The 8,454-nt window shown below is 40.4% G+C and overlaps 1 long non-coding RNA gene across 1 annotated transcript; it reads right to left on the reverse strand.

Annotated features, from left to right (window-relative positions):
* Positions 1-1,570: 1,570 nt before the first annotated feature.
* LOC128281571 (uncharacterized) lies at positions 1,571-7,043 on the reverse strand. Its single transcript, XR_008271805.1, has 2 exons — positions 6,934-7,043; positions 1,571-1,741 (listed from the first exon to the last, which is right to left on the reverse strand). It is a non-coding gene; the product is annotated as an uncharacterized LOC128281571 (long non-coding RNA).
* Between the last annotated feature and the right edge of the window lie 1,411 nt (positions 7,044-8,454).

Raw genomic sequence — 8,454 nt, forward strand, 5'->3', positions numbered from 1 at the left:
TATATGGCCCATTAGCCCCAAATCACATTTATATGGCCCGTTAGGCCCAGTCACATTCATATTCATGCTCACATACAAATTCCTATCACATAGCATCAATATTCAGTTTTTGCCTATTATCGACCCAACAGCCCATCGGCCCATTTAGCCTATTCTAGCTTGTATGGCCAAATCACAACCCAAGTCCACGAAATCGCTCGTGGGTCTCTGGCAACCTATTGGTCTCCCCCTTACGAGTATTCGCGCACTCGCAAGACTACCGTAGCCAAACTTTTAGCTTTTCGGCATTTCGACATTTCAGCTTTTGCCGATCCATAGTGTGTGTATAGTGTATGTACACACCTGGTAAGCAAGCATGCTGCGATTCTCTTAGTCACCAACCTACAAACGATATCATCCTACAATTAATCATATGCTTAATAAATATTTTTACTAAAACCGAAATCTCACCTTTCACCTTACCTTGCGTGACAAGTATAACAACCCCTTCTTTAATCACTAACCACGATCAACTCCTAGATTTGCATCAATCTTAACTATTAAAACTAGAATAATAGGTTACTCGTATCCAACACAAGTCCCCTTTACCTTAAGTATGACCATTCAGCCAACTAAGATTAAGAGTACTTACCAACGTCTCTCACCTGAAGAGCAAATTGGTAAGGACCCAAAAACTGAAATTCGATACCTATTCCTACCCAAAAACCGATTAGAAAAAGTGAGGAACAATAATCGATACCTTAGCAAAAACAAACTGGAACAGCAAACACTTACACTAGATTTGGTCAAAGAGTATTCGGCCTTTAGAAGATTCAGTTTTTCGGCTTCCAAACTTGGTATGATAAACAAGGTTTATCTAGCACCAAGGGAATCAAAAAGAAATCGGCTAACTAATAATGGATCAAAGACTTGAGCAAAGGAAGAATAGAGAATCAGCACAAGAAAAGAAAGAAGGAAGTAAGGGTTTTCAACTTTTTGGATCTTGAAGAGAATAGGGTTTCCGGTAGCAAGATGAAAAAAGATTTCGGCATTAGCCTGATACCCTTGCGTTCGGCACCTATTTATAACCCTTATGGTCGAATTCCTCAAGCCCAAGTTCCCATTTCGACTCCACTTGCTCCTCACTCTTCATCCCCTCATTTTTCTCCCTGATAACCCCTTGATCCTTTCTTCATATTTCTCTTCTAACCACTGCCCTTTGAGTCCATCTTAACGCCACTTCCATCCTTCTAGAAGCCCAAAATTAAACTTCCAAAAGTACTAAACTAGGATTCAAACCTTGGATCTCCTTCCTTGTAACACCCCAATCCCTGCCTGGAAGTTTGGCTCGAACTTGGCGTGTCACATTGAAGTGTTTTTCGAAAACCATGTTTCCATTAAAAACCCTTCTTAATAATTAAAAACTTATACCCTTTTTAAAACCTTGTCAGAAAACCTCAGCTGAATAACATTCTTAACAACTTTGTAAAAATCTTGGTAGTTGAGGAAACTTACTTTAAAAATAATTGCGGTTACGTGATGTTTTGAATAATAGTAGTTGCTTTGGAAAATCTTGTTCTAATACTAGCAATTATAAGAACAATAAATAAAATTCCAAATTTGAAATCCAAAAAATTACAACGGCTTTACTACAACCTACATAAAATAATTTAAAGGTAATAATCAAAACTGTAACATAACCAGTGTGTGTGGCTTCTTCCGAGCCCCTAGCAACCCCGATCCATCTAAGGCTGGAAATTACCTGAAAGGTTAATAAGCGGGGTGAGTTTACGAAAACTCGATGTGAAATCCCTACTATAAAAAGGACGATCAGTCATCTAAAAGAATTAAAAGTCTTGACCTTACTTACAATTTCAGTACCAATCGGGTCTTAGCCCATTACAACAGACAATTACAGATGGACCTTAGCCCATTCGAGAATAAGAAACATTATCGAATTGGAACCAAAATGAGAATCGAATCGAATCGATGAGAATCGAATCGAATCAATATTAGTAATGTAATCGAATCGAATCGAATTAGGTGTGAGAATCGAATCGAATCGAATGAGAATCGAATCGAATCAGATTAGTAATGTAATCGAATCGAATCGAATTACGTGATGAATCAGAACCAAAATGTGAATGCAATCCCAACCCGACCTATAACCAACCGCTACACTCCACCGTACCAACCCTACACTCCATGTGGGGAATAGCTCAACCCACCCACCTTACACTCCACGATTCTGACAAAGATTGCTCGGTTATCATATATTGTGACAGAGTCACGGATCTGAATATTGTGGCAGAGCCACCAGAACAGATATTTGTGGCATAGCCACCAGAAACATATAATGTGGCAAAGCCACTTAACAGAATACGTGGCACAAAGCCATCGATAACTGCATTATGTTAGGCACATAGCCATCAACTAGAGCAACATAACGGCACTGACCCTAGGTAAATGTGATCGACACGAGTCGTCAATAACCATATATTGGCACATAGCCTTAGGCAAATACTTTTGGCACACAGCCATAATCAGGTTGGCACAGAGCCATATGTAGGTTGACACAAAGCCATAATCAGAAGGCTTTAAGCCATCGGTAGCTGTATCATGTTAAGCACATAGCCATCAGCGACGGTAATATAGTCGGCACCCAGCCTCGGGTAAATATGATCGGCACCACCATTGATCGGTCCACGATCGTCTTGGGCGACCGATGCGACCTTATCAAATCGAGACGAATATCGGCTCTTAAGCCTTCGGTGGATCCATAGTCGTCAAGCAACCATGCGATCCTAACGGATCGAGATCTTCCTCCGTACAAAATCCCAACCCATGCAACATGTCATGTATGCAGAATGTCATGCTCATATTTGAATCAAACAATCACAGTCAAGTCATTCATATACCAACATATATTAACAATCAAATTCGTCAACCACACAGTCCAAGTTAGTCACTTGGCCACAAGGGCAAAACAGTCATTTAACACCTTAAGGGCAAAATGGTAATTTTACCCCACAAGGTATCTTGGTAATTCCACCCTACAGGGGTATTTTAGTAATTCTACCTTATAGGGGTATTTTAGTAATTCTACCCTACAGGGGTATTTCGGTAATTCTACCCTAGAGGGGTATTGCGATAATTCTACCCTACAGGGGTATTTCTGTATTTCTGTATTTCTACCCTACAGGGGTATTTCGGTAATTCTACCCTACAGGGGTATTGCGATAATTCTACCCTACAGGGGTATTTCGGTAATTCTACCCTACAAGGGTATTTCGGTAATTCTACCCTGCAGGGGTATTTTGGTAATTTTATTGATCGAGGGTATTTGGTAATTTTGCAACCGAGGGTATTTCGATAATTTTACAAATCGAGGATATTTGGGTAATTTTATAAACCGGTACTTTGGTAATTTTACAACTGGAGGTATTTTAGTAATTTCATAATCGAGGGTAAAATGGTAATTTTGTAAACTGAGGGTAAAATGGTAATTTTGTAAATCGAGGGTAAAACAGTAATTCTATAAATCGAGGGTAAAATGGTAATTCTATAAATCGAGGTAAAATGGTAATTTTGTAAATCGAGGTGAAACAGTAATTACGTAAATCGAGGGTACTTTGGTAATTTTACAAATTGAGGACATTTTAGTAATTTGGTAAACTAAAGTATTCTAAGCAGGGATAATAATACGAATGGGCCTAAAGCCTATTCTCGGCCCAAATGGGCCCACACGCATGTGGCCCTTTTAGCCCAAACCTAGCCACAGATATTCGATTCACCTAGCCTAGTCCAATATTTACTACACAATCAAACAACTTATCCAATTGGGCCGTAGGCCCATTGGGCCCACATGGCCCCTTTCGGCCCATCGCGGCCCGAAGTAGCCATCCAACAACAAGAGTAGTGATAAATACACACCTGATTGGAGACTGGAGTTAATCCACGCTCCGAGCACTCTTAGCCGACGCCCAACCCAAACGAGCACGTCATAAAGCGAAAGGGATCAGCCAAGAAAGGTACCTTTACTCTCCTCATGGTTCTCTCTATTTAAAGCCAGCTTCCCATCCACTCTTATGTTAGCTTCCCGATGTGGGATCCCTCCAACATCAGAGTTTAAATTCAACACCAACTCTTGCCGCCCCCTGTTAGCAAAATAAATGCTCTTTGCTTGCTATGGGATTCGAACCCATGCCTCCCCTCAGATGCTCCACATGCTTCTTGCCACTAAGCCACAAGGCTTTTTGTGTCATAATTTCTCCAACAATATTCTTAAGGCCTACCTACTACACCCAGGGTTTGATTCACCTTAAACCAAATTTTTTGTTAGAGTCCAGGTTTAAACCCAGGACTTCTCCAACACTTCTCAACACACTTAACCACTAAAACAAGCCTTCATTAACGAAATTTGCATGCACAACAGAATATTATAAGCTGCCTTCAACCGCTCCCATGCTCAAGGCCCAAAACTTCTAGGCCCAAATTCAGGGTGTTACAACTCTACCTCCCTTAAAGAAATTTCGTCCTCGAAATTTCCATCTAACAAGGTAGTCGTGTAACATCTACCCCACTACGCTACCGCTGCGCACTCTGATCCTACTATCACTATCACACTACAACTAGAACTTGAAACATCTCATACATACAACACTTATTCACTGAAGTAGACACATAGTTATCACACATATATAAAATTTCTATATCCAAGCATCACATCCACATAAAATAAATACCAAATTTAAATTCAGACCAATATCTAAGGAATCCATTGTATTTCAATTTCTAAATAGACAAAAGTATTCAGAAGACTTACGGCTTCTGCGCCGGAGACTCGGTGTGCCACACTTTTTAAGAGAAATACTTCAAACAGACCATGTGGTTGAAAATAATTTTCTAAAATTCAACCTTTGAAAACCCAATCCACAGCCGAGTTGTTGCAACCTGGCTCTAATACCAATAAATGTAACACCCCAATCGAATCGAATCGATGTGAATGAATCGTAATCGAATCGATGTAATCGAGAATCAATATTAGTAATGTAATCGAATCGAATCGAGTTAGGTGACGTAATCGAATCGAATCAATAATGAATCGAATCGAATCGATTAGTAATGTAATCGAATCGAATCGAATTACGTGATGTAATCGTAACCAAAATGTGAATGCAATCCCAACCCGACCTATAACCAACCGCTACACTCCACCCGTACCAACCCTACACTCCATGTGAGGAATAGCTCAACCCACCCACCCTACACTCCACGATTCTGACATTGCTTTGCTCGGTTATCATATATTGTGACAGAGTCACCAGATCTGAATATTGTGGCGAGCCACCGAAGCAGATATTTGTGGCATAGCCACCAGAAACATATAATGTGGCAAAGCCACTTAACAGAATACGTGGCACAAAGCCATCGATAACTGCATTATGTTAGGCACATAGCCATCAACTAGAGCAACATAACGGCACACAGCCCTAGGTAAATGTGATCGACACAGAGTCGTCAATAATCATATATTGGCACATAGCCTTAGGCAAATACTTTTGGCACACAGCCATAATCAGGTTGGCACAGAGCCATATGTAGGTTGACAAAAAGCCATAATCAGAAGGCTTTAAGCCATCGGTAGCTGTATCATGTTAAGCACATAGCCATCAGCGACGGTAATATAGTCGGCACCCAGCCTCGGGTAAATATGATCGGCACCAGCCATTGATCGGTCCACAGTCGTCTTGGGCGACCCGTGCGACCTTATCAAATCGACGAATATCGGCTCTTAAGCCTTCGGTGGATCCATAGTCGTCAAGCAACCATGCGATCCTAACAGATCAGATCTTCCTCCGTACAAAATCCCAACCCATGCAACATGTCATGTATGCAGAATGTCATGCTCATATTTGAATCAAACAATCACAGTCAAGTCATTCATATACCAACATATATTCACAATCAAATTCGTCAACCACACAGTCCAAGTTAGTCACTTGGCCACAAGGGCAAAACAGTCATTTAACACCTTAAGGGCAAAATGGTAATTTTACCCCACAAGGTATCTTGGTAATTCCACCTACGGGGTATTTTAGTAATTCTACCTTATAGGGGTATTTTAGTAATTCTACCCTACAGGGGTATTTCGGTAATTCTACCCTAAAGGGGTATTGCGATAATTCTACCCTACAGGGGTATTTCTGTATTTCTGTATTTCTACCCTACAGGGGTATTTCGATAATTCTACCCTACAGGGGTATTGCGATAATTCTACCTATGTGGGTATTTGGTAATTCTACCCTACAAGGGTATTTGGTAATTCTACCTGCGGGGTATTTTGGTAATTTTATTGATCGAGGGTATTTCAGAATTTTGCAAACCGAGGGTATTTGGTAATTTTACAAATCGAGGATATTTGGGTAATTTTATAAACCGGTACTTTGGTAATTTTACAACCTGGAGGTATTTTAGTAATTTCATAATCGAGGTAAAATGGTAATTTTGTAAACCGAGGTAAAATGGTAATTTTGTAAATCGAGGTAAAACAAGAATTTCAGAATCGAGGGTAAAATGGTAATTCTATAAATTGAGGTAAAATGGTAATTTTGTAAATCGAGGTGAAAGCAGTAATTACAGAATCGAGGGTACTTTGGTAATTTTACAAATTGAGGACATTTTAGTAATTTGGTAAACTAAAGTATTCTAAACAGGATAATAATACGAATGGGCCTAAAGCCTATTCTCGGCCCAAATGGGCCCACGCTCGTGTGGCCCTTTTAGCCCAAACCTAGCCACAGATATTCGATTCACCTAGCCTAGTCCAATATTTACTACACAATCAAACAACTTATCCAATTGGGCCGTAGGCCCATTGGGCCCATATGGCCCCTTCATTGCCCATCGCGCCCAAGTAGCCATCCAACAACAAGAGTAGTGATAAATACACACCTGATTGGAGACTGGAGTTAATCCACGCTCCGAGCACTCTTAGCCGACGCCCAACCCAAACGAGCACGCCATAAAGCGAAAGGGATCAGCCAAGAAAGGTACCTTTACTCTCCTCATGGTTCTCTCTATTTAAAGCCGACTTCCCATCCACTCTTATGTTAGCTTCCGATGTGGGATCCTCCAACATCGAGTTTAAATTCAACACCAACTCTTGCGCCTGTTAGCAAAATAAATGCTCTTTGCTTGCTATGGGATTCAACCCATGCCTCCCTCGGATGCTCCACATGCTTCTTGCCACTAAGCCACAAGGCTTTTTGTGTCATAATTTCTCCAACAATATTCTTAAGGCCTACCTACTACACCCGTGGTTTGATTCACCTTAAACCAAATTTTTGTTAGAGTCCGAGTTTAAACCGGGACTTCTCCAACACTTCTCAACACACTTAACCACTAAAACAAGCCTTCATTAACGAAATTTGCATGCACAACAGAATATTATAAGCTGCCTTCAACCGCTCCCATGCTCAAGGCCCAAAACTTCTAAGCCCAAATTCAGGGTGTTACATTCCTAGCCACTAACGCCACCTCCCTACACTCTAAGTGGCATCACTTAGCTACTCTTCCATAAGGCTTTTTGATGCCATTTTTCCCTATCTTTATTTAAAAGCCCAACTACTTGCCAACAAGGTCCTTTTAATAATTAAACTATAATTTCATTTACCCCTAGGCTCAAACTGAAACCTTAATTAAGACCTACTATAATTATCACTTGGCTAGGAATATAAAACACAACCTTCATCAAAACCGAAAATAAAGAAAGTTTAGGATTTTGGGATTTTTGAGTTTAGGGATTTTTGGGGCGTTACAGTTGGAGTACATGACGTGCACACTCTCACTTCACTTGCATATCAATTATCTTCGATTTCCTCAATGCTTAAAAATTTTAGCAATAATGGGTTTAATAATTTTACAGCTCCGCCACCTAACCATTTTGAAAATATAGCCCGTGTTTATCGTGGGGAAGGGCATTTGTTCAAAGAATATCCGCCAAACCTAGAATTCGTTTATTATATAGGTAATCAGAAGTAGAACTGAGGAAGGCAAAGACTGCAATCTAATTTTTATAACTCATCTTAGCGAAACCACCCTAACCTTTACTGGAGTAACTAAGGGGCTAGAACCAGCAACACTTACGCCCAACCTAGACCAAGCCAGCCACCTGTTTTTAGCCAACAAGTTTAGAAACCAACTCAAGCTAAACCTTCCAATAGTATCAAGAACCTATTGAAGACGTATATGGCAAAGAATAATGCCCTTTTAAGGAATTCAGAGAACCAAGTAGGTCAACTTGCAACTAAACTTAGAAACTATGCACAAGGTACTTTACCTAGTGATACGGAGAATCCAAGAAATTCAGGGAAGGAGCATTGTAAAGCATTGACATTGAGAAGCGGAAAGACATTAGAGCCCAACACTGTTGAAGTTGAAGGAGAGCCAGATGATGCTCAAGACTCAGTGGAA

Source organism: Gossypium arboreum, chromosome 10, assembly GCF_025698485.1.
Source record: "Gossypium arboreum isolate Shixiya-1 chromosome 10, ASM2569848v2, whole genome shotgun sequence".
Classification (NCBI taxonomy): domain Eukaryota; kingdom Viridiplantae; phylum Streptophyta; class Magnoliopsida; order Malvales; family Malvaceae; genus Gossypium; species Gossypium arboreum.